This window comes from Pelmatolapia mariae, linkage group LG3_W (genome assembly GCF_036321145.2).
Source record: "Pelmatolapia mariae isolate MD_Pm_ZW linkage group LG3_W, Pm_UMD_F_2, whole genome shotgun sequence".
In the NCBI taxonomy this organism is placed as follows: Eukaryota; Metazoa; Chordata; class Actinopteri; order Cichliformes; family Cichlidae; genus Pelmatolapia; species Pelmatolapia mariae.
The window spans coordinates 67,798,434-67,824,373 of NC_086229.1; the positions used below are offsets into that span (position 1 = coordinate 67,798,434).

Genomic DNA, 25,940 nt, shown 5'->3' on the forward strand with positions numbered 1-25,940 from the left:
CGTTAAAATTGAGACTTTGCTGCTAATAACCAGCTAGTGCTGATACTAACGCCATTCACCATAGGCTATTATTTAGTAAAAGTAAAGAATTGCGTGATTAAAATCCGAAACGGTGGCAAACCACATTTACACTTTCACTTACCGGGTACAGATTCTGTGTTGTTCGTATCACTGGAAGCTGTCACACTCAAAGTGGTCCGAGTGAGCTTTCTTCTTTTCTTTGGTGGGGGTCGGTCATAGCCCAGATAAAGCTCCGGGTCGGGGTGTAGCTCTGTGGGCTTTTTGTCGATAAAATGAAAGGAGCAAACATAAACTCTCTTTGGAGGGTGTTTGAGTCTTAAAGCTGCCAGCCACGCTAGTTTCCGATCCTCCTTCCGCGGCATAGAGTGCAGTGCGTAGGGCGGTGGGCACGGACAGGCCTTTCTAAGTTGTTGATGCTCAAGGCAAAATGTTTCTAATGCGTTTTTCAGTTTTCTTGAATTATTGTGGCAGCCGACAACAGCACACGTTGAACCCAAGCTCATCCTCGAACAGGTAAAGCCACTAATTAACGCACAAAGTAACTGATTTTGTTGCTAGCAACGACTGAACGCTGGCTCCGGCTTTGAGTAACCGGAAGTATAAAACCGGACAACGGAAGCAGTGGTCTGTCATGGCAGCCTACGTACGCTTTTACAGAAACCTGTGGATAGCTCTGGATGACCAGCCAATGCCGGTCTTGGAAAACATAGGATTGAACCATCTTCTCAGCATACACGAGCTGTGATATGAAATTCCCAACCGCTGTCAGTCCTCGGTTTAATGGCACAGTGGACTGATGAGGAGTTTGTTCGTCAATGCCAAATATTTTCGTTATTTTGTTTGTTTGTTTACAATATGGACACTGCAATAATTTAAATGTTTATTTTATTCTCAAACCTAATTTGTATTTATTTTATTCCAAACAGAAGTGTTTATTTATTATTCTGAAAGCTGGAGACAGTGCCAATAGTTCAGTGATATTTTGTTAAATTACGATGTGGACACTCAGCAATAATTTAACAGAAGTGCTTATGATATGATATACCTTTATTAGTCCCACATGGTAAAATTTCATGTTATTGCAATGGCAGCGCCATCTTACCCATCCAACCATACATACATTACACAAACATCACAGGGGGAAGACAGGTCAGAGGGGTATAACATGGAAAAGCACAAAATGAAGAAAGATAAGGAGAAAAAAAAATAACTCCCCCCAGACTGAGCTCCAACAGGGAGATCAGTTTGAGAACAGAAAAAAAACACCTCTGCAAAAAAACAACAACACCTTTTTCAATTGAAAATTTTTTGTGGTCATTTTTACTAATATTTTATTTTTTATTGGCAGAGAATAAAATAAAACCTCTCTTCCAATGTAATTGCATTTGTGTGTGTGTGTGTGTGTGTGTGTGTTTGTTTGTGGTAGAAGTATCGTTTTTTGTACTCTGTATCGGCAAGTACTCAGATCCAAGTATCGGTATTGTATTGGTTTGAAAAAATTGGTATCGTTGCATTCCTAATCTAAATACAATATAGCATGTCCTGACTGGGGGGTTTTGGAAAGAAATTAAAACGTACAGCTCTGCTATGACTTCCAACATAAATGAAGACAAAAAACTAAACAGCAGTGACGTTTGTAGGGTTACTGAAGTTTGGCTAGCTGGTATATCAGGGCTCTAGGCTAACTTTTTGCCATGGGCGCACTAGAATGCACCTAACTTTAACCAGTTAGCACTCCATACAGACAATATTCATTTCTAAATTATTAACTAACAGTCTTGTGCTTAAAGTGCTTTGTCAATATTGTAGACAATGTTAAACTTAATTATCATCTCGGCCTCCTCGACCTGTTTGCTGTTGCATGCTGCTGAAAGGCAGTGGGGAGAGGGGACACTTGGGCAGTGCATTTATTGCAGCATATAATGTGTTTTCTAGATACACTGTGCTTTTTCAGCATTCAAAGATTGATGGCACCGTGTCAGAGCACTGGCTATGAACTTAACAAAAAAGTTATCAATAGTTCTTTTCATCTTTTCTTATTACCCATAGCTACATCCACTTTTGTCAGGCCTAGGCTACTCACTAGGGCTGGGTATCATCACTGATTTCTATAATGACTATTTCTATAAAAACGTCTATGTGCCGTCGGGTGAGAAAGCCGAGAAAGAAAAAGCTGATTCTGATGCGTCGGGTCCGCTCTGTGTTTACGTCTTTGTGTGGAGTCCATGTACCTGCTCTCATTTACTGTTTACTGGTTGTAGAAATAGTTTTGTGAGCTTTAATCTGAGAATCTGACATTTCTGGCAAAACACATTTATATTTAAAAGTCGATTCAGGATTTAATGAATCGATAACGCTTTATACAAGCTACTCCCCTCCCTCTTCCAACTGCACTTTTAACTTGACCACGGCCAGTCACAGAGGTCCCGCCCCTGACTGTCTCTGATTGGTTTAGTCCACAATAGGTGGTCTGATGTTGACCATACAGAGTTGCAGATATTTATTTTTTTTTTTTGTTACCCGAACAGTTGGTCGGACTGGTGCGACCAAATTTTTTTTTTTAGTCGCACCATTGAAAAATATGGTCGCATTTGTCAGCAATTTGGAGGACTCTTTGAATTTGGAAAGCCTTCGTTACATCGCTGTGATGTCATTACCTCCAAATTTGGCATTTGAAGCATCCTTCTCCTGAATTTGGACAAACCATGTGTGGGGTTTGTGCTAATTCAGTAAAAGGGAAAACAAGAATAAAAAAAATGATCTTCAAGCCTTGCATCACAAGTTCATAAGGTTTTGAACCTCATCAGATACCAACTCACGTCAGCTCTGTTTTCATGTTTAACTACTGAGTGAGTCTCCCTGGAGGGGAGTTTAATAAACTCGGCCGTCTGCTCCTTGCTATGTAAAATATAACAGGACACTGGCGTAAATTCTCGACCGTCTCACACTTCTGTTTAATCAGTTTTCTGTTTGACGTTTAGTCAGCTGTATAAAAACCAAGGAGGAACCCACTCGGGGGATTAATAAAGTTTTATTTTATCTAATCTAATCTAATCTAATCTAATCTAATAACTTTAATCTCAGCCAAACCGATTTACTCACGAACAAACAAAACACTGAAAAAGCCCAACAATAACATTGTTAGGTTGTCTCAGGTACTTATATACTACGTTTAACCCAAGTAGCGAATGTCCGTGGTGATCTGAAAATGATGTGCCAGGAGTTGTGCCGTTCTCGGCGGCCTCAGTGACCGTCGAGCTCCCGGCTCGCTATCGAGCTGGAGGGTAGCAGGCGTTTCCGAAAACGTCGAAGCACTTTTCCAAATATGCGATATCTTTCTCACCTGAAAATATGTTAAAAGTTTATTTTGTGACCCAGAAAAATTAATAAGAGTAATTTTAAAATGTAGTACCTGCCGCCATTGCCGGAAACTAGAGTTTGGCTGGGCCGCGCTATGAATTCTGGGACATGGTGGGCCAAGAAGGATACACCCGACCCATCCTCAAATTCGGGGAAAAGGAGGACGCATTTGTCGGCTGCATTCGGAGGAGTCTACGAATTTGGACAACATTCGGCGCGTCGCTGTGATGTAATCGGTCTACAAATGCGGCCTCAGGAGGAGGCAGCCCATGAATTTGGACACGACCACAGTACAGTAATATGCGTAGTGCGCGTACTTCAAGTGTCCGGTCTCTTAATTGGGACACAGCCTTTATAGAAAGCAGCTGGGAGGTTGGAGGGAGTGGTCTTTGTTTTACAGAGCAGAGTGACGTCATCTCCCTCCATCACAGGGAGGACAGGACTCTGCAGGATCACTGATCCACCTCAACACAGAGACAAACTACAGCATTTCATCCATTTACACTAAGCTTCATCAACACTCACTCGACACACTCAGCTTACCAGTGACTGTCAGGTTAACCATGTTACTGATGGTACTCTGATTGAACTCACACCAGTAAACTCCACTATGTGGATGGACAGGAAGAACCAGCTGAAGTTGTTGGTTTTCCCCACCCATTGCTACACTGAGTCCTTTGTTGTTTTCTTGTGTTTCTCCTCAGAGTCCTTCTCTCATCTCAGAGACAAAATCTTTTCTAAAGAACTGAGAGCTGCTGGGAGTAACAGTCAGATGAGCTGTGGGGGTTTAAATGAAACCCGATTTGTTATTCTTCTGTCTTCAAATGTTACTCAAAGATTCAGAGAGTGCAGGAAAATCTCTGCATACGAGGATAAAACTGAAAAACACGACAGACTGTCACTTGTGTCTATGCCCTTTGAACTCTATTAATCTGGCTGTGTGGTGGAAATCACTGCACACTAATCAGAATGAATTACTTAGTTAATAACATTTAAAATAATTTGTAATAGAAATTAAATGCTGATGACCTGATTAAGAACTGAGGAGGAGGTAAAGTTTAAACTGTTCAGACCTCGAGGCTCAGGTCTGAAACACTTCCAACACTTGGAATCCACCTTTCTCCGAAACCAGTCAGAGTGATCAGTAGAGTATCCGCCCCACACACCTACACCTGGAAAAAATTTTAATTACTTTGAATTCCTTTTATAACTTGCGGTCTAGTCAGGTTTTTATTCATGGCATTCTCAAACAATCGCACCATCATTCAGACATCTGTGAGAAATGTCTGCTGTAGCTTCTGCGTCTCTCTGCTGGACTTTGCTGTGTGTGTGCCTCCTGCTCGTCTCTGCAGGTGAGATTAAACTCATTTTAAAACATGAATTAAACTAGCTCTGTTTCTGGAGTGTTTTAAATCACTCTATATTATGGCAGTGAAACATATATGAAATGCTGTTTTGTTTCTCTACAGTTTTTGCTCTTATATTTACACACACAATTAAAAAACAGTATTTCTATAATGTATATATCTTATATTTAATGGGTTTTTTTGTATTAGTTCAAAGTAAACATGGTTCTGATGGAGGTTTCTTCCTGGTAAAGGGGAGCTTTTCCTCCCCCCCTGTCAGTAGGTCTTGCTCTATCTTCATGGCAAAGAAAACTGGAAGTATAATTTACAGTCCATCAACTCAAGCAGAGCTCAGTGGTCTCTGTCTCACTGGCTTCTGTTACAGTTACTTTAAACCAGGGTCCCCAATCCCAGTCCATGAGGGCTGGTGTCCCTGCAGGTTTTAGATGTGTGCTTGATCCATCACAGCTGATGTAAATGGCTAAATGACCTCCTCAACATGTCTTGAAGTTCTCCAGAGGCCTGGTAATGAACTAATCATGTGATTCAGGTGTGTTGACCCAGGGTGAGATCTAAAACCTGCAGGGACACCGGCCCTCAGGGGATTGGGGACCCCTGCTTTAAACTCTCTGCTCTGTGTTGTTTCCTCTTTCAGACCATAAAACCATCACAGCTGAATCTGAAAAGAACGTCACTCTACCATGTCGAGCTCCAAACAACAACAACATAACAGTATTAGAGTGGAGCAGAGCTGACCTGGAAGATGAAAATGTCCTTTTGTACCACAATGAGCAGTTTGATCTTGATGAGCAGCATCCATCTTTTAAGAACCGGGTGGATCTGCAGGACAGACAGATGAAGGATGGAGACGTGTCTTTGATTCTGAAGGATGTGACGATTAATGATGCTGCAACATACATGTGTCGTGTCATTACAAAAGAAACCCACCGCAGGAAGAGAGCTAATGTGGGTGTCAGCTTCATTCACCTGAGAGTTGATCCAGGTGAGTGAGTAGAGTTGAGTGTGTGTGTGATCAGAGGTGAAGCTGCTTCCTGGTTGTTGATGTTTGTTTGTTGTATGGATGAGCTGGTGGATGTCAGAGGTAGACAGATGTTTCTCCAGCTGTTGTCTTTGTGGCTGCTAGTCTAGAGTTGTAGAGCAGCATTGTTTGGGTAAGGTTAGAGCAGAAACAAAGACATTTATGAATCAGTCTCTTCTTCTCTTGCTCTCTAACTCATCTGTAAACATGTGTGGGGAAACTCAATGTTAAAGCCTACAGCTGGAGGGGGAGGGGAGGGGTGAAGCTGGTGGTTGTGAGTCTGTGAAAGTGAATCCTGCTGGTGCCATAGCTCATGAAAAATGTCCACATGATGACTGATGGATGAGAGAGGTCCCATTTTGTTGTTGTGCACAAATCATTGAACAAAACAAACACTTAGAGCTCCTTTCAGTGCTGCCTGTTTTGTTACTGCACACATTTCTGATGGTCCTACAGTCCAACGTAGCAAACATCTGCCTGAAGCCTCTTTCTTAGAGACCAAAGGTTGGATCAGAGCAGCTGAAAGGACACATCTATGAATGCAGTCAGAGACTTTCTCACAACCTCACACTTCATCTGATCAGATTTAGACTCAGGTTTAAACTCAGATTTAGACTCAGATTATTTGTTTGTGACTAAAACTACAGACCCAGAGATTTTATATAAATGAAAATCAACAGTAAAACTAACACAGTACTGCTGAGCTTGACTTTTTGTCTGTGCGGGTGAGATTTAAGTGTTAGAAACCAAACAGAGAATTTGTGTCTGACATAAAGAGCATCAGTGTAGTACATACAACGTTTTTCTTATTGAATTAGTTTGTCTGTTCAAATGAAGGATTCTTTGACCTTTAACCTCTTTGCTCTGTGTTGTTTCCTCTTTCAGTGAGGAGAAACATCACAGCTGAGTCTGGACAGAACATCACTCTTACATGTCGAGCTCCAAACAACAACGACATCATCATAGCTGTAAAGTGGAGCAGAGCTGACCTGATAGATAGATATGTGTTTTTGTACCGGGATGGATACTTTCTTAGAGCCAACCAGCATCCATCTTTTAAGAACCGGGTGGATCTGCAGAACAGATGGATGGAGGATGGAAACACGTCTTTGATTCTGAAGAATGTGATGATTAATGACACTGGAACCTACGAGTGTCGTGTCCAGAGAGAGGGAGACAGTATGAAGTTCATCAGCATCATCTATCTAAGTGTTGCTGATCCTCCAGGTGAGTGAGTAGAGTCGAGTGAGTGAGTGTGTGTGTCTGTGTGTGTGTGTGTGTGTGTGTGTGAGAGAGAGAGAGAGAGAGATCAGTGGTGAAGCTGCTTCCTGGTTGTTGATGTTTGTTTCTAAAGATGTTGTTGATGAGACTTTGTAGAAAGCAGCTGGTCTGAGTGATGTGATCAGAGTACAGTAGATAATGTCTGACAGCAGTTTGAAGAGGAAATGGATTCTGTTCTGTTCTTCACTCATCACCTACCTGACAGCTGACACCTCACACCTGTTTCTCACCTGCAGGTCAGACAGGAGGAACTATTGCATTGACTGTTTTTGGTTTGCTTCTTGTTGCTGCTGCTGTTGGGTCTGTGATCTACAAAAAAAAAGAAAATACAAAAAAAAATAAATAAAGTTGATGAATAAAACTATCTTGAACATCCAGCAGACAACTGGATAGTGTCACGGTCTGCGGAGACAGGTCATGCGGTGGTGTGTGTGATGGACCCAGGTGCGTACACAAGTTAGTAGACGGGAGTGAGCTTAACAGAAAGCGAGCCTTTATTATGGCGTGAAAACATGGAGCTGAGAACACAGATGACGCGACACAGACTGCATGAAACACAGAGACTAAATACACATGAGGGATGATCAGGGGAAGTGGCCACACATGGGAGCAAAGCTCACACACATGAACCTAACGACAGGACAGGAGACGTGAAACTAAATACACTGACATTGAATACAGACTTTCAAAGTAAAACAGGAAACATGGAGATAAGAAATGACATGAACTTAACATAACTGTATAGACATGAAAACAGGGAGACTGAGTACAGGGGAAGATGGCAGAAACGACAACATGACTTGGCAACATAAGACACACAGACATAAACACATGAAGGGCAAGGGAGACTTAATACAAGGGTTATATAAGGACAAATGGGCTAGAATACTTAATGAATCGAAACAAACAATTAACATCAAAATAGACTAAAACTCAAAACACTGGGTCGCACGATCCAGGACCATGACACCACCCCCCCTCAAAGGGCTGGCTCCAGACAGCCCCAAACCAAAAAAACGGACCACCAAGCCCGGGCGGGCGGCGGGGGACCAGGACGGAGGGCCCAGAACAGGAAACAAAAAAAACCCACCGACAGGAAACACTGGAGCACATGACAACAGTCCAAACGTAGTTCAGGGGGCCGGCCTGGAGGGCCGCAACGCAACAGCCCACAGTTCAGGAGTTCAGGAGGCCGACCCGGAGGTCGAGGGCACAACAGTTCATACCGTCTCCTGTCAGGGGGCCGGCCTGGAGGGCGGCAACATAACAGCCCACGGTTCATGAGTTCAGGGGGCCGGCCGCATGGAAGGCAGCAGCGTTGCGGTTCAGGAGGCCGTTCACGACAGCAGTGGTGTCCAGCTGACGGCCCCGAAAGCGGCCGGTGAAGGGGCAGCCGTGGACATGGCCTGGCGGGCCCCGGGCCCCGGGCCCGGATGTGGCTTGGCAACATAAGACACGCAGACATAAACACATGAAGGGCAAGGGAGACTTAATACAAGGGTAATATAAGGACAAATGGGCTAGAATACTCAATGAACCGAAACAAACAATAAACATCAAAATAGACTAAAACTCAAAACACTGGGTCGCACGACCCAGGACCATGACAGATAGTGCGTAATTAGAATGAACCAACAACATAAACATTCTCTGAGGATTACAGATGATCAATAATCATGTCCAGGATCCTGAGTCTGAATAGTGTTTGGCTCAGTTTGGGTTATTTAGCATCTATGAAGCACATTTCAAATTATAATTAAGTAGATCTCGTTTCTTGTTGGTCTAAAATATTTATTTCATGTTATTGTAAGTTTGTGTAAAAGCCTTTTCTTTAGTTGAAAATGTTTAAAAATGTTTATAGGATTATATAAATGTAAAGATTGATGTGGTTGAAGACTCAGATATTTCTCCCCATCTGATGCTAAACTGTAAAGCTTACAAACCACTTTTATTTATCTTTCTGCAGGGAAATCATGAAGGGGAGAGTGGGGCGAGTTGTGCCAGTTTTTACTTACATTGACTTTAAAGTGAGACCATGACAGCAATGCTTCCAACAAAAATACATATGTTTCATGATGTTGTGCACCCCTGGGAACAATCACTGTAGATCTGAAATATGTTTTTTAAGAAATATAGCTTTCTGGGAAAAACCCAAGTTGTGGTGTTGATTATAAAAGTAAAACAGTTTTGATCTCAGAAACTGTAATGCTATACAAATTTTATACAAAATGACTTTTCAAAGGTTCATATAAGGGGTGTCAAACGTACGGCCCGCGGGCCGGATCAGGCCCGCAAACGGATTTAATCCGGCCCGTGAGATAATTTTGTAAAGTATAAAAATGAGCTGCAATTTTTCAATAAAGAAACTGCTGTTCCAATTGTGTCCATTGGATGGTGCAATAGCAATTGTGAGCTACTTTGTTTTGCCCGCAAAATTTAAACCTGATGTGCTTTGGCACCCTCATTGCCCCAATATGTCTCTGTCAAAAAAGAGAAAAGTGGATGCAGAGTGTTCCAAGAAAAATGGTCATCCTCCTATTTATTCACGGAAGTGAATGGGAAAGCTGTATGTTTGGTGTGTTCCCAGCATGTTGCAGTGCTGAAAGAATATAACCTCCGTCACCACTATGTGAGTCTTCATGTCGACAAATATGACTTTAAAGGACAGCGGAGAAGAGAGAAGGTGAATGAACTGTTGGCGGGTCTGAAGAAACAGCAGTCTGTGTTTACTCACAGCCGAGACATCAGTGACGCTGCAGTGAAAGCTAGCTACCTCATTGCTAACGAAATTGAACTAGCTTCAAAACCATTTAGTGAGGGTGAATTTGTAAAAACATGTATGATGAAGGCATCGGAGATTGTGTGCGCTGAGAAGCGCCAGGCCTTTGCAAATATCAGCCTGACAAGAAACACAGTTGCCGACAGGATCTCTGATCTTTCAGCAGATTTGGACAGCCAGTTGAAGCAAAAAGTAAAGTCTTTTATTGCGTTTCCAGTTGCAATTGATGAAGGCACGGACATTACAGATGTTGCACAACTGGCAATTTTCATCTGCGGAGTTGATGACACATTGACCGTCACCGTGGAGTTTGCGGAGTTGGTGCCGATGACAGATACAACGACCGCAGCTGATATTTTCACCGCACTCGTCGGTGCGCTGGACAGGATCAGAGTGGATTGGTCCTGGGCTGTCAGCCTGGCTACAGATGGTGCGCCCTCAATGATCAGGAATAAGCAGGCATTGTAAAAAAGGCCACATCTATGGCCTGCCATACCACACTGAGGTAAGATGGTTGAGCCGAGGTGCTGTGCTGAGGCGTTTCTTTGATTTACGAGATGAAATTGAACAGTTTATGGAAGAAAAGGGCAAACCAGTGTTAGAATTTCATTCCACAGAATGGATGCAGGACCTTGCATTTATGGTGGATGTTACAGAGCACCTGAATAACCTGAACAAACAGCTGCAAGGACGCAACAAAGTTGTCACGCAGTATTATGACAGCATATGTTCTTTCAAGTTGAAGCTGTTATTGTGGGAGATGCAGTGTGACTCGGATTTGAAGGGCAAATTTGCCGCAGCTTGCATGAACATATTTTATCAGAATCTCTTGCCGGGTTGCCCCAACTTGACAGCTCTTGCTGCAAAACTGTTGTGCATGTTCGGAACCACGTATCTTTGTGAGCAAGTTTTCTCTGTAATGAGCATAAATAAAACAAAACTACGCTCAAGGCTCACGCACAGGCACTTGAATCACATCCTGAAGTTAGCTGCCGCTCAGGATGTGAAGCCTGATATTGATGAGCTGGTGAAAGCTAAAAGGAGTCAAATAAACTATGCAACCCCACTGAAAGTGCTGCATGAGACACCCTGATATAGTTCTGTGATCTGTGATATACTTCTGTGAATCACTGAGGCACTGTGTGCTTGTGTTCTTTGTCCTCAGAGTTTTCAAATAACTTGAGGTGTTTTGTAATTACAGTTTTTCTCTATTGCTTAAACACATTTCTTGAAACTATGCCTCATATTCTCAAAACAGTAAACACAAATCCATAATGTCTCACCCAATATCCCAAACATCGTACTTTCAAGTCAAAATGAAGCTCTAAACTCAAAACCATTCACTCTTGCTGAAAAACCAAACTTTGCCCACAGACAGCACACACAAGGCCTCAAAAACACACACACTACAACATAGACTTACACATTGGTGCAATAAATGTAAAACATTATTTCCAAAACTGGCAAGTTATGTTGCTTGTGGTCCTCCCCCTCAGAAACCTTTTCAGATGATGAACACAAAAGACCCAATGTACATACAGTGGCACATTTTTATTCAAGTGCAATACAGTACAACACATACCAAGAACATTATTCCACCTCAGCAATCCTGTCTGTGTTATGGGTCAGGGCAGAGAATCTCATGCACATCACAGGCTATATTGGCCCTAGCCAGGCAGAGGGGGTAAAATCCTCTTGCATACCTGATCCACCCTGGCATGCATCTACTGATATGTCTAGGCAGGCTTCTTCCATGGCCTGGAGGAGGTGAACACGGACATAAGGTTCTCTGTCGTGCACTTTCCACCGCCATGCTGAAAATAACTCCTCTATCGGGTTTATAAAGGGAGAGTATGCAGGCATAAAGATGTTAGACAACCTTGGGTTATTGGTAAACCAGTCATGAACCAGAGAGCGAGGCTGCTCTGGCTGTGCTGGTTCCCTGTAGTCCAGCTGGAACATATGTTGTCTTAGACCATCGAGAAAAGCAAGGAGAAGTGTTATAGGGTCCTAGAATGGCATGGCGGTGGAGTACCCCTCATTGGCTGATGCCTGCGCATTTAGTGACATTCCCTCCACACTGACCAGGGACATTTACAATATCCCGATGGCCAATTATGTTCCTCCACCTCCTCCCCCACCTCCTCCCTGGTGTCCTAGACCAACCTTCTCCTCCTCGACCTCTTCCTTAGCATCTCTTTGGATCCATTGTTTCAAACCTGAATGAGCTATCCAACAAAGTTTCGTTGTGGTGTGTGATAAATTTTGACTCCTAGTGTTTCCACTTGGTTAATTGTGTGTTAATTGAGCTAAAGCTGTGCTGATGCGAGTTAACATTATTGACTGCTAGTGCTTTCTAAATGACCACATGGTGTCACCACTGAAAAATGTAGGGATTTGTGTTTAGAGTTTTACAGTAACAGTTCACCAAATCTGACTCATGTGTTAAAGCAGGGGACTAGTGTTTATAGTTCAGGGAAATGGGTGTGCTTTTTGAAAAATAGCATTATGGTTTTGAAATTTTAGCTCAAAAGATTGGTTATAGTGTTTAAGCAATCGAGAAAAACTGTAATAGCTATGTTGTGCTTTTGGACACACTGTCCTCTGGCTCCAGCTTTATGTTTATATGTTTTTATGTTGATGTGCTACTGTTTCTAATTGATTATAGTTGATTTATATATTTAACCTGTTCTGTGGTTCTTGTACTTGTTTGGGGAACAGGATTTCATTATTTTTATCTACATTGCTGCCTGCGAAATGACACCCTGATATAGTTCTGTGATCTGTGAAACAGTTCTGTAAATCACTGAGGCACTGTGTGTTTGTGTGTTCTTTGTCCTCAGAATTTTCAAATAACTTGAGATGTTTTATGATTAATAGCTATGTTGTGGTTGTACTATTTTGAACATACTGTCCACAGGCTCTAGCTTTATTTTTATGTTGATCGTATTAAAACACAGAAAACAATCTGAAGTTGTTGTTTTTAAGTTATATATATACAATGATTTTACCAGTCCGGCCCACTTGAGAATAGACTTTTCTCCATGTGGCCCTTGAAGTAAAATGAGTTTGACACCCCTGGTTTATATAAAGTTATTTTATAACTTCAAAGGACAATTTTATAGTAGCTAAATCTGCCACATGAGCACATCAAAAGTCAATTTTCTTAAACAAGGCCTAGTGCCACATGAACAAAATAAAATGCAAATGAAGATGAAATTAACTGCATTTCTCTTCACAGATCTGGTCTACTCCCTAACATCAAATTGTCCATGTTACCCACTGCTCATTGAGCAGTGAGCATCCCTTTCACTTTTTCTTAATAAATGCACACTTAAGCCAACCTGCTTTTGCCTGTGATATCCTTTTATAATCTCATTCCTATCCAAGTTATTTCTTCTCCATGTATTGTTTTCATGTGATCCTGAATATGTTCCTCTTCCTCATCAACCAGCGAATGGACTTCACCATCTCCACCTCGTTCATTTCTGAACTGTGTATAGATTTACAGTGTAACTTACAAAAGCACTAAAAAAATTGTGAAATGTTTTCAAACATGTCTATAACTGCTCAGACAAAACAATAAAAAAATACAAATGTTACTTTGAAAGATAAAAAATAGTTTTACACTTAACCCTCTAGAACCTGGTGTCCATATATATCTACATAACATTTTGAGTTGTCTAGACCAAAATACTACATTTTGATCTACAAGGGCCTGATATCCACTTTCGAGGACATTATACTGCCACTCTTCTATTGAAATTTTAAACAAATATCCTCATATCTTGATCTAATTTTTCTCAGAGGCAAAAATTAGGTTAAAAAATCTGTTAATTCTTTGTTTTTACACATCAGGTGGCAATCAGCCCAAATATCAAAGAGAAATTTAAAATGCATGCAATGAAAGAGTTTGGGTCTTAGGAAAATAAGACCCAAACTTGCGGATATACATATAGCTAAGCTCTTCCCCTCGTGCGTTTCATACGCTGTCATTAGTCGGTTTATTATGGGCTCAAATTGACCCTATTTTTCTTCCTTTCAGCTGATTGGTCAATGTCATGTCAATCACAAATTTAACTATCCAATCAGAGAATAGATGGGTTTGGCTGTCGGAGGGGTGCTTTTTTGGACTGCAGGTCCTTGAAGGATAAAGGTCCTTTCACGTCTCCTATGAACATACCATGAAGGAAAACATCTGTGTGTGTCCAAGTTAACTTTTTCTTACAGGTTGATGTGCTCACACAGGGACCTCCAGAGCATTTTCAAAGGCGCTGTCGACCTCGGAGGGAAAGCAGTGTTGTGAAAATGACACACTCTTCACTAGTCGGGACAGTTACAAAGCTTTCCTCATTTTGAATGAACAATACTTTTCTATTAAACATTTGAACATAATACAACACAAACTCACGTAGAGGAGATAAAGTCAGAGAGTTTTATTTATATAGCACCAAATCACAAAAACAGTCGCCTCAAAGCGCTTTATAGTGTACAGTAGGACTTCTTTGAGCAGTTTTGTAGGAATGGGGTTTAAAAGACACGTTGATGCTTTGGAGGAAGTAATTATTGAAGTTAACTCAGAAAGATCAATTGGAGAAAAAGAGTCTAAATGAATATCAGTGGTACTGATACTGGTACTGGTAATTTTTTTCGCTAATGACGTCACGGCTAGCAGGGCAAGCTGTGTAAAATTTAACAAAGGACCCAAGATGCGGATATGCAGTGTAAGTAAGTAAGTAGTAGTAAGTAAGTAAGACGGCTTCATTGATACCGAACACGAGTGATGGCAAACAAAAGGTGAGAGTGGTGAAAAACAGAACTTCTACTGTGATAAAGTCTGCTCTCCACTGCTGTGCAACCGATTATTGTAAATGTAAATTTTATGTCCATAAATGATCAGAGGATCAGCAGAGGGTTTTCAGGAAACACTGTTAAATGTTCAGTTTCTATGCCATATGTTAAAACAAGATCTAGAGTGTGATTAAAGTGGTGGGTGGGTTCTTTTACATTTTGAGAGAAGCCAATTGAGTCTAATAACAGATTAAATGCCATGTTGAGGCTGTCATTTTTAGCATCTACATGGATGTTAAAATCACCCACAATAATTATTTTATCTGAGCTGAGCACTAAATCAGATAAAAAGTCTGAGAAATCAGAGAGAAACTCTGTGTAAGGCCCAGGTGGACGATAGATGATAACAAGTAAGACTGGTTTCTGAGTTTTACAGCTGGGGTGGACAAGGCATGAAAGCATCAGGCTTTCAAATGAATTAAAAGTCTGTCTTGGTCTTTCATTAATTAATAGACTGGTGTGAAAAATTGTTGCCACACCGCCACCTCGGCCTGTGCTTCGAGGTTTCTGGTAGTTAGAATGACTCGGGGGTGTTGAGTCATTTAAACTAACATACTCATCCTGCTGCAACCAGGTTTCTGTAAGGCAGAGTAAATCGATTTGTTGATCAATTATTAAGTCATGTACTAACAGAGACTTGGAGGAGAGAGACCTAATATTTAATAATCCACATTTCATTGTTTTACTCTTTGGTTCAGATGTGGATACTGTATTGTTTTTTCCTTGTGATTTTTTATTTTTAAGTTGTTTATTGCTGGTTTTTGGTTTGTTTTTTGTGGGTTTGGGAGCTGACACAGTCTCAATGGAGATGGGTTTTTTTTGTTGGGGGGGGGGGGGGGGGGGTAGCAGGAGGAGAGAAGCTGCAGAGAGGCGTGTAAGACTGCAACTCTGCTTCCTGGTCCCAACTCTGGATAGCCTAACCGCACTAACTACATGTCTTTGGAATGTGTGAGAAAGCCAGAGAGGTCCCATGCAAACAGGGGAAAAACATGCAAACTCCAGAAAGTCAAAGTCAGAAAGTCATGGTCTGATAGTGAAATCAAACCTTCTTGCTGTGAGGTAAGGTCGATGATCCACTTTTTAATGTTTCCTGAACTTGTGTTTATTAAACCATCTGCTACATTCCTCTGATCTTTTGACCTGGTAGGTTTTCTGAATCAATGCTTTTGACAAATAATAAAAAATGATCCCCTGCACACCTGGGCTTCACAGTGCTATGAATTGTGGATAATTTGCTCAGGAAATGTCAGGAGAGATTACAAAAAGTTTGCATAAAGCTCTCAAAATGTTTGTTATCAGGCACTTGATGATTTGAGAGCAGGTTGGCCCTAAGCCCTGATAGTCTGTAATACCTCAGGATTGTTACTGTGACAGTGGAACTGAGTCAGACTCTCCTCCTCAAACATTCCTTCACTTTTTCATCTCATATTACAGGCAGAGACTCAGAGCAGCTTTCATTTTCATTTCACAAGAAAAAGGTCACATCAGCTTTATATGCACATGATTCATACGACACAAGCTGTTTATAAAGTTTGGTTTCCTGATTGTTCTGGTTACTTATCTGGTTCAGCAAGCCACCAGTTTTATTTTGTTTAGTGTTTATTCAGTGTTTAGTTTTGTAGTAGTGTTCAATCTACCTTCACGTTAAAATGGGGCTTTTAAAGACTAAAATATCAAAATATTCAATCATTTAGTCAGGTATAAAGTGCAGTATAAAAAGAAAGACGCCTCAGTGTCAAACATATGAATTAAATTTTATTTATTATACTGGGACACTCATTAGTAGAAATATTTTGTTATATTCTTTAATTTATTTATTTAGTTTAGCCAGTTACTGGTTGTGATTCAAGTCAAAGGCAGAAAGCAGAGGAGGTTCATGGTTTTAAAACATAAAAATAATTATACTATAATTACACTATTTTTCTTGTTTTTGTTGTTTGTTTGTTTGTTCTCCACGGGAAATATTTGCTAAAGGAGAAATGAGAAACAAGCAGAGTTTCTTTGACTGTCTGCTCTCCTGATAACTGATGAGGAGAAGACATGAAAAACAAATCAGGCTGATAGTTGTGTTGTGAAACTGTTATAAACAACAAACTCATAGACATGTGACCCAGACTGGACTCCTTTTTGAATCACAGTAGTCCAGTTTAAATGACAAGCCCGGGAGCTGGCCGAATTCACCCTCATCTTCTCATCCACACCGCCTCAGTCACAGCGAGCAAGCCCTCTCACGCCACCGCAGCGGACGGAGCCCCGCTGCAGCAGCTGCAGTTGCAGCATCGGACTCCTTCCTCCCTCACGTCTGGTTCCAACCACTCCTCACCTGCCTCATGCCTGGCAGGAATGTGGTCGAAGGATGAGGGGCCAGTCACAGTTTCTTCAACACCCTCTGTTTTTTCTATTGCTCCCGTTTCCAAGAAAAAGCTGCGTTGGTACTTCCTGGCTTGTGTAGCCACTAGGTAACAAAAGCTCAACACTGCGCCTAGCATCCTGGAGCACTTCTGTTGTGTTTTGTACGTGCTTCTGAGTTCGTACGTGTTTTGGAGTTTGTACGTCCTTTGTCTCTAGGGGCCACCGTAAATATACTTTTATTTATTCACTCCACATAAAATGTAATAAATAAATCATATAATGCAAAAACTAACTAGTCACAGTTCAACTTTTAACTATTTAAATTTTCAGCTTTTTCCTTTTAAACAAATTTAAAGTGAAACAACACAAAACACTGCAAACCACAACACAATTAAATATAAATTAAAATATGAAAACAAAAAGAAGATGCACATTCTCTGTCATAGGGGTCTACATGAATAAACTTTCTGAATCCTTTATCATCTGCAACTGAAAATAGTTGTGGATGATTACTATACCTTTCTAATGTGACATTGTTGTCCCTGGCTCTCTTTTCCTCTCTCTCCCTCCGGCTCTGTTCCTGTGCTACTGCGAGTGTAACTACCGCCCCTCCGCCCTCTAACCAGCACAAAGCACAAGGCTGGCGTGCAGAGTGAAAAAAAGTGCGAGAGAGAGGGTGAGAGAAAAAAAAACCCACGGCTCGCGATAAGGAGCCGGCTCATGTCATTCACGTCAAAGATCCGGCTCTGAGAGTCATTTTGTTTGTGTTTCTTTAATAACACCATGTAATAAATTGGTGTCAGTTGCTTAATGTGATGAAATCTTAACAAAATTTCATCACATTAAAAAAATCACATTTTAAATATTCTAAGTGATAGAAAGTGACTAATCATCGAATAAAAACTGCAGTTTGTCCCATGTGTGTACATGTGTGGAGGTTAACATGGAGCTGACTTCACTGAAGCTCACCGTTCACCGTGCGGGCAAATTTACACAAGTCAGACTCTTTAATGAGGGATGATTTCAGGTTATTAGAATCCAAACTATGATCAACAGAGTATGTGTCAGTAGTTGGTTTCTTTTCTTCTTCCAGAAGAGAATCTTTTATTCAATATTCACTGTTTAATCGAGAGCTTCAGTTACTTTCATTAAAAATTTAATCAAACATAAAAGATGATGTATTGATAAAGGCTGAGATGGGCATTACAGTTTTAAAGCAGACCGCTTTACTCATCTCTCAGTATTTCTATAGTAAGAACAGATTGTCACTGCTGGTCTATCTAAGAATATTTACCTGTGTGAGATGTAGTGTGTGCAAACATCCAGCAGGGGGCATGCCTTTCATTTGACCTCTGAGCTTTACCATCACAGGAGAGAGAAACAATGGAAGTTTGAAGTCTAAATTCTTCATTCTCTGTATATTATTACAGAGAGTAATTTATTTACTAGTTTGCCAACGTATGTTTATTAAAACACATACTCTGACCTTTAGCTTGGTTATACTAATATAGCAGTCTCCCAGGCAGTGTTTACATGGTGTGGGAAACACTAGCAGGAATGCAGACGCACAGAGAGTGTCCATAAATCGATCAATAAGTCCATCATCAGGTGACAGCAGTTCCAGTGTGAACACGTCTCACACTGGAACTCTTCACATCTGTCTCAAACACTTCTTCATTTTGTCTGCAAGTGAAAATGAAACTACTAGGCTCGTCCTCCATCTTGATTTCTCAAAATACGTCCACTTACATTTCCAAGATACAAACAGCACAACAAATAAAGTCCATGTTGTGTTTAGAAAGAGCTGAGGGTAACTAAATGCAAGTTTCTCTGCAACAGCATCTGTTACTGACTGAACACGGTGATGGCTGCAGTTACAGCCACACATACTGGGTAATGTTTCCCAAACACCACAGTGCTACAAGAGAGAATTATACATAAAACTAAACTTATATTTTTCTTTCTTTAAATATAGGATTTACTTTAAATATTACATTTGAGCTGAAATGGACGTAGTGAAGGAACTGTTGAAGTGTGGAGTGGTGTTCTAGTGGTTTAATTAGAAACTGCACCTTCTTTCCTACAAGGGGGCATCAGATTTGTATATTTTTCATCTCCTGTGTGTGAAACTATAAACAATGATGAAATCAAAGTTATTTTAGTGACATATGTGGCATTGCTTTTAACTAAAACTGGAAATGTTAACTGGGATTTAAAAAAAATCTCCTATAGTGACTTCCCTTTATTGGCTCCCTGGTAAATCCAGAATTGAATTCAAATTCCTGCTTCAGAGAAGAAGAAGAGGCCTCCAACTCCTCGTTTTTCCTTGTTAACCAGGAATCAAAAAATGGAGGACCTCTATCCACTTCTTTAAAGGTGAAGCCAACACTTCCTGTTTACACTCAGCAGCCATGTTGGATTTTAGGAAGGTGTCTTTGGGTGGAGCGGCTGTGTTAAACTTGTGCTCCAGTTTGAATGATCTCTGCTGACGGTTGTACTACAGCTGAAGGCTCTCTAGATTCAATCCAAGCAGCAGCTGCAGATGTTCACATGTTACAGTGGTGTACATCAACCAGTCTGCAGTCAGCTGTTCTACACTGTGCTCTTTGAATTTGTCTCTTTAGTTTTCAGTGTTTTACACACAGAAATGAGGCCCAGAGTTTCCGTAAATATCACAATGATCTGAAATCATGTTGCATCAGAGATTTCAGCCTGAGACGATGGAAATACACAAAAAATATTTGCTCTGTTGATATAAGCATGCTCAAACCTGCCTTCTTTCGCCTTTCACAAATAGCACATCCTCAATGTATTGGTATAAGTTGTCTTTTTTAACTATTCGTTATTGGGCAACAATTTAAACAGCTTTACATTTTTATGTTATTTTACAGCAAACATATTAATTTACAGTCTGTTTTATTGATATTTCACGTATTTCCAAATATCGGGGATTTTTTTTCCTGCTGCAGTTTATTACATAAATTCTCTTAGGCAACTTCAGCAGAAATGCAGACTCACAGAAACTTCCCTTAAACGGTTCAACAACACAGAGCGAGTGTGAACACGTCTCTCACCCTGGAACTGAGCCAGAAGAGCTTTCTCATGAAAAATGAACAACTTTCAAGGTCGATTTTAAATTTCATACTGCCTTTATGCAATAATTTAGCCTCACCCATCAGATTAAAAGCGTGTTTCAGGTAGGCGTTCCTAATTGTGTCTTTTTCATTTAGCAACCATTTTATTCTCGAAGACAGACAACCATTCACAACTACGGGCAATTTAGCGTTTCCAATTCACCTAACCCCACTAACTGCCCACTAATGTCTTTGGACTGTGGGGGGAAGCCGGAGAACCCGGAGATCACACATCAGCCTTTTACAATAATACGTTTAAGGACAGATCTCTCATCAACCACATGTTACAGCTTTTTCAATTTCAGAGGCAAAAATCTAAATCTCCTGTTGTTTTTCCACCTAAACATTTACTCTCAAATATGAGTTTCTTTTTTTCTGACAGCTCAGAGTCTTTGAGAGGTAACAGAAACACATTCACTCAGATTCATTTTCACTTCTCCTGAAACTAAAGTGAAGTGCTCTGTTTACATCATCAAAAACCTTAGTGCCATGAATAAGTAAGTTAGTAACATGTATTTATAAAGAGCCTTTCACAAATAAGCGGCTCAAACGCACTGTACATTGTGAGATTATTAGGCTATCATATGTTACCTTATATCTGTAATCAAAGTAGTTGAATTATGATACTGCTGTAGGTCATATTATATCCCTTAGTCTAGATTGTGTGATGTGTATGTAGTTTAGTTTCCATTATAATTCTGAGTTAAAAGAATGTGACAATTATTAGATTTGTTAGATAGGTGTGTATTATCTTGTACCATTGATCTGCTGTGAATGTGTTACACTGTTTCCTGACATTTCATACTGCTGAATCATAAAGAGAATGTTGGGTGCAGAAGGCCTTGTCGTTCTGATAGTAGAAGAGACAGACCATATTCCATACCACCACCTTGTTGGGAGCAGGAAAACAAAGAGCCGAGGTCATAACTTAGGCGCCGTGTGAGAGAAAGAATGTGAATGTTTAGATTTTTATGACTAGGTGGGGGCCATTAGAGGCTATAAGAGGTTGAGTAACCCTCCACCAGATTGAGATTTGATGTGACCCTCTGCATGCAGGTCTCCCCATCATGATGGTTTATGCTCAAAAGTGTTGAACTGTATGGAAATAAATAATGGTTGATTGAGCATTTTTACACCGAGTATTGTCCTTCCTTCAGCCCAAAGATTAAAAGAATTGGGAGATTTTAACAAAAAAATAAATAAAAGGAAATAAATAAAATGCCATAAAAACAATAAAAAAAAGCCAAGTTCAGGCACAGAATAAAATTCAACAGTCAGTATGTTTTAAATGTTGTCAAACAAAAATGATTTCAGTCAAAAATCGTTGTTTTCGTGGAAAAAAATAACATTTATATAAGCCAGTAAAACAATGACAATTTCAGTGTGGAGAGTCCAAAATTAAATATTTTTTTCTTTTTTGTTCTCTGCCATAATTTTTGTGGCACATAGGAACAAAAATGTGAGTAAATCAGGGTTCTTAGGATTAGGACTCGGGTACAGATTTATCCAGAGGAGAGATGTATCAGTACAAACTGTTTCATCCTTTAAGCACATAAAATCCTTATAGAATATGATGTAACACTATAGATTAACTTACCTCAAAATATATAAAGCATATAAACAATTACAGCAACATGATGCAACAAACACAGCAGTACTACTAATCCAAAACACTCAAAGCTTCATAGAACTGAAACAAACATTATTTTTAGCTCCATTCTGCTGCTGATACATACTTTAGGTTTCTGAATATTAAACTTGTTTCTGCCTTTCATAGTGTGTAACTTGAAGGCCCTGAGTACTTTCTCCCACACTGAAAACACTTAAATTATTACATAATGTCCTATTAGATAATAAGTTTCTTCCCATGTAAACAGGTGTATGTCATGGTAAAACCTCCCCCACACATCAGGAACAAGAAACTAACAATCTGCATTCTGTTCACGTCTGCTATAATTCAGTTATCTTTCCTAATATAATATTAGTCCACTAGTTCATATATGGCTTCTCATCCCACTAAGTGAATCAAACAAGATGATAAAATCAAAAACCTATGCTTAAAATACTATCTGGTCTTCATGAGCTTCATTGCATGTGTGTATGTGTTAGTAGTATTAATACATTTTGTGCTTATGTATGTCATAAGCATACCTAGGAGCAAAAGAGTCTGGTGGAGCAGCAGAGGAACAATTTCAGCTATTTGGACTCAGCTCAGCCACTACAGAGGAAACAGTGACTTCAACTCAAGAGGTGAGAAAAATATCACAGTTACACTCTTATTCAAACTGTGTGTACAGCTGGTTGGTTTTGAAAACCCCTTAACAGCAGCATTATCTTTTGCATCCTGGGCTCCTTCATATATACAGAATCAACATTCACACCCCAAAACCACAGAAGTTACAAGAAAATACAAAGATGATATTTTATCTACACACATTGAAACAATAATCAGTTAAACTCTAATTTTTTTATGAAATAAAGGAGGTCATTGTAGCACATCATTGTAATGTGATACCATCACCAGAAGGTGGTGCTAACACACCAACAATGTGTTTGTTGACATGTTTGATTCCACTAATGGAGGGAGTTAAACTTTACAGCTGCGACTTTTGTGGAACGTCTTTCAACGACAAACATTACCGAAAAGTTCACCTATGGATTCACACTGGAAATGTTTACTGCTGTGATCTGCTGTGGGAAACTGTTTACAACAGATGCACAGTTACAACGACACATGTTTACTCCCACTGAGGAGAGACCTTCTAAATGTGACCTGTGTGAGAAGACGTTTAAAGCTCCACATCACCTGAAAAACCACCAACAGAAAAACCACCACACTAGAAAGTAACTCTACAAGTGAAGTTACCATGAGGTATGCATTTATTTTTCATACTGTAATTTTAACCTAATTGTTTGGAACTAGTCTGATCAGCAAACGTATGGTGTTATACTGAATGAACTGTTTGGAAAACTGAAGAGTCATTTTGTTTGTTTGTTTATATAAAACTAAAAACTGTCAGCTTCACCAGTTTGGCAAGTCAGTGGGCGTTTCTCAATATGCGTACTTGTGCGTACTTGCGTTCTCGTGTACTCGTGATACGTCATCAGTCGGAGACCAAGTACTGTTCCAATTCGAAGTACGCATCACGCCGAGAACGCGAAAAAGTCCCGGATGTGTTCTCGATCCGCCCGTTTTATCGAGCATGCATCGGTGTAGACTTGGGACAGCTAAATATCCCAGAATGCATTTCGTCCAAAACTCAACAGCAGACTCCCGGCACATCGTTTCCAACCCCCCCCCCCTCGCGGACTTCTCACTGCTCAGGTTAAAGAAACCCCAGCAGCTGTCTATAGTATTGTGTGTCCACTAGAATAGAAATAAAAGCGTTCTAACATCTCACCTGCTTGTTTTTATTAAGGTATGTACACGTATGTACATGTACACTATTTTTATTAATAGAGGTTTCACTACTGAGGTTAACAATGATATATAAGTCACTTAGATCACTTCTAAATGTTAATGTTTGGTTTATTTCAGTGTTTTATTTGTTCCTGAGTAAACCGGTTTGGCTGTGATTAAAGTTAAGCTTCATAACATGTTACTCACAGTTAAATTAAGAGGGGACGGCAGTAAAAACTCCGGACCTGTGACATCATCACGTACGCTGGTGTTCCGACTGTACAAATCACGAGTTCGTGCTCGCGTACTTGAGAATTGAGAAACGGTCCACGAGTCCGTGCTCGCGTTCTCGGCGGGTACGTACTCCCGTGCGTTCTCGGCGGGTACGTACTCACCGAGAACGCGAGTACGTACTCGCGTACTTGGGCATTGATAAACGGCCAGTGTCTTGAAGCTCATCAAGTTTCGTTGCAGCTTGTGACAGGATGAAAATCTCTCTTCACAGATAACCTCAAGATAAAACAGCTGTAAAATATGTTTCAACAACAGCATATGAAAATATCAGGATACAATAGGGATAAAATGTGGACCATAAACAATTTCAAAGGGAAAAAAAATACATAAATAACAAAGAGGATCATTTCAATAACACTAAGAGTCTGTAAGGTTATGGTATATCAGTAGTATTTACAGTTCCGTTTTTTCTAATATGTGGCTGCTAATCTGTTTATTTATGTGATGTAAACGTCTGATGTGAGCATTGTTTCCAAAAAGTAACTCTCACGTAAGTTTAAGTCCAGACGTTATCGCATAGAGCAACATACACATTACGGTATCAAAATGTTGAACCCTGCTGAAGAATCCGACAACTCAGAGCAACGAGGGGTGAGAACCAGCAATTGTGAAAGGCATTTAACTGAAAAAGGTAAAGAAATGCAGGAATATGAGGCAAAGAAAAATGAGAAGCCATTTAACAAAGCTTATGACACTTGGAAGAAGGCAGCTAAAGAAATCAGAACAAAGCTAAAAGCTTTCTGCTCACCTGAAGAGCTAAATAATGCCAGTCATGACATAAGAGATAAGCACGCTGTAGTACAACAGCGTAAACCCATTCGCCGCAGCCAATCCATGACGCCAGACATTGTTAAGCAAATGGATGCTTGTGCAGTGCTTACAACTGACATTTGTGAAGTTATTGCTAAACGACAGGAAAATATTGATCAGCTCTTTAACAATCGCCTTGAAAAGGAAAGAGTTCGAGTGATGTTAAACAAGAGGGACCATGGTTCTGTGTTTGGTGATACAAAAACTGAAATGTCATTCCCAGAGGGTTCAGTCGCATGCTCAAATCAGATTCTACTGGCAGTCGTGAGGCGGAAGCAGAAGCTGAACTTGCAGCCAAAGTGGAACAAGCAAAGGCCACACAAGAAATACTGGCACAGGAAACCAAGATCAGCCAAATGGAAAATGAGTGGAAAATAAAGGAAGTGGAAACAAAGGCAAAGTTGGAGGAGGAAAAGACTAAACTTCAACAGTTAAAGGCAGACAGTGAAGTGAAAGTAGCAGCTGCACGGGTAAGAACCCTTAGCGCTCATAATGACATTGAAAGCCATGATCAAGTGTCCTGCTACAACTTAGAAAATTCCGCAAATCTCCCCAACAGCGCACCACGGCTGTCTTTAAATCCACGAGCATCGACATTTAGACCTCACAATGCTACTCCAGAACAAGAAGAACTTAGCTTAGTTCAAGCCCTTGCCAGCTCCCTTACCCTAAACAGGCTATGGCACTAATTGGTGACAAACCTTTACCTGTGTGTGAGAAAATGTTGTATCTAAAGAGCTATCTTGCAGGTGAAGCACAAAAGGCAGTAGAGGGATATTTCTTCCGCAAGAGTTAGCAGGCATAGGCAGGCATTTGGAGCATTCTAGAGGAGAGGTACGGCAGCACATTTGTTATCCAAAGAGTCTTTAGGGCTAAACTCACAAAATGGCCTAAAATAGCTGCCAATGATCCCATAGCACTGAGGGAGTTTGCAGATTTTCTCCAAAGCTGTGCAGAGGCTATCCCTCAAGTCAAAGGCCTAGATATCCTTAATGCAGAGGACGTCACTCCTGTAGTAAGTGTGGTCGGCATCACCCCACCTGTCTACACACAGAAAGAGTGAATGAACCTAAAGAAAGGAAAACTGAGGATTCTAAATCCGCAGATGAAGGAGCAAGCAAGGAAGTGCATAATGTTGTGACGTATGTACTAACAAGGAAACCATCTTCCACATCCAGCATAGTACCAGCATTTTTGTCAGTTGCATCTGAGCCTGAGAAAGAAATACTTACATATGCCCTGCTTGACACCCAGAGTGACTCATCCTTTATTT

At 40.5% G+C, this 25,940-nt stretch overlaps 1 protein-coding gene and 1 non-coding gene across 3 annotated transcripts in view; one reads left to right on the plus strand and one right to left on the minus strand.

Annotated features, from left to right (window-relative positions):
* Positions 1-601, minus strand: part of LOC134624762 (uncharacterized) — a 3,071-nt gene extending 2,470 nt beyond the window's left edge. The window contains exon 1 of the transcript XR_010573615.1: positions 143-601. This is a non-coding gene — a transcript (uncharacterized LOC134624762). The remainder of the gene's footprint in view (positions 1-142) is intronic.
* The window catches only part of LOC134624754 (zinc finger protein 234-like), a 196,269-nt gene that overhangs the window by 50,061 nt on the left and 120,268 nt on the right, over positions 1-25,940 (plus strand). The gene's annotated exons all lie outside the window — the stretch shown is intronic.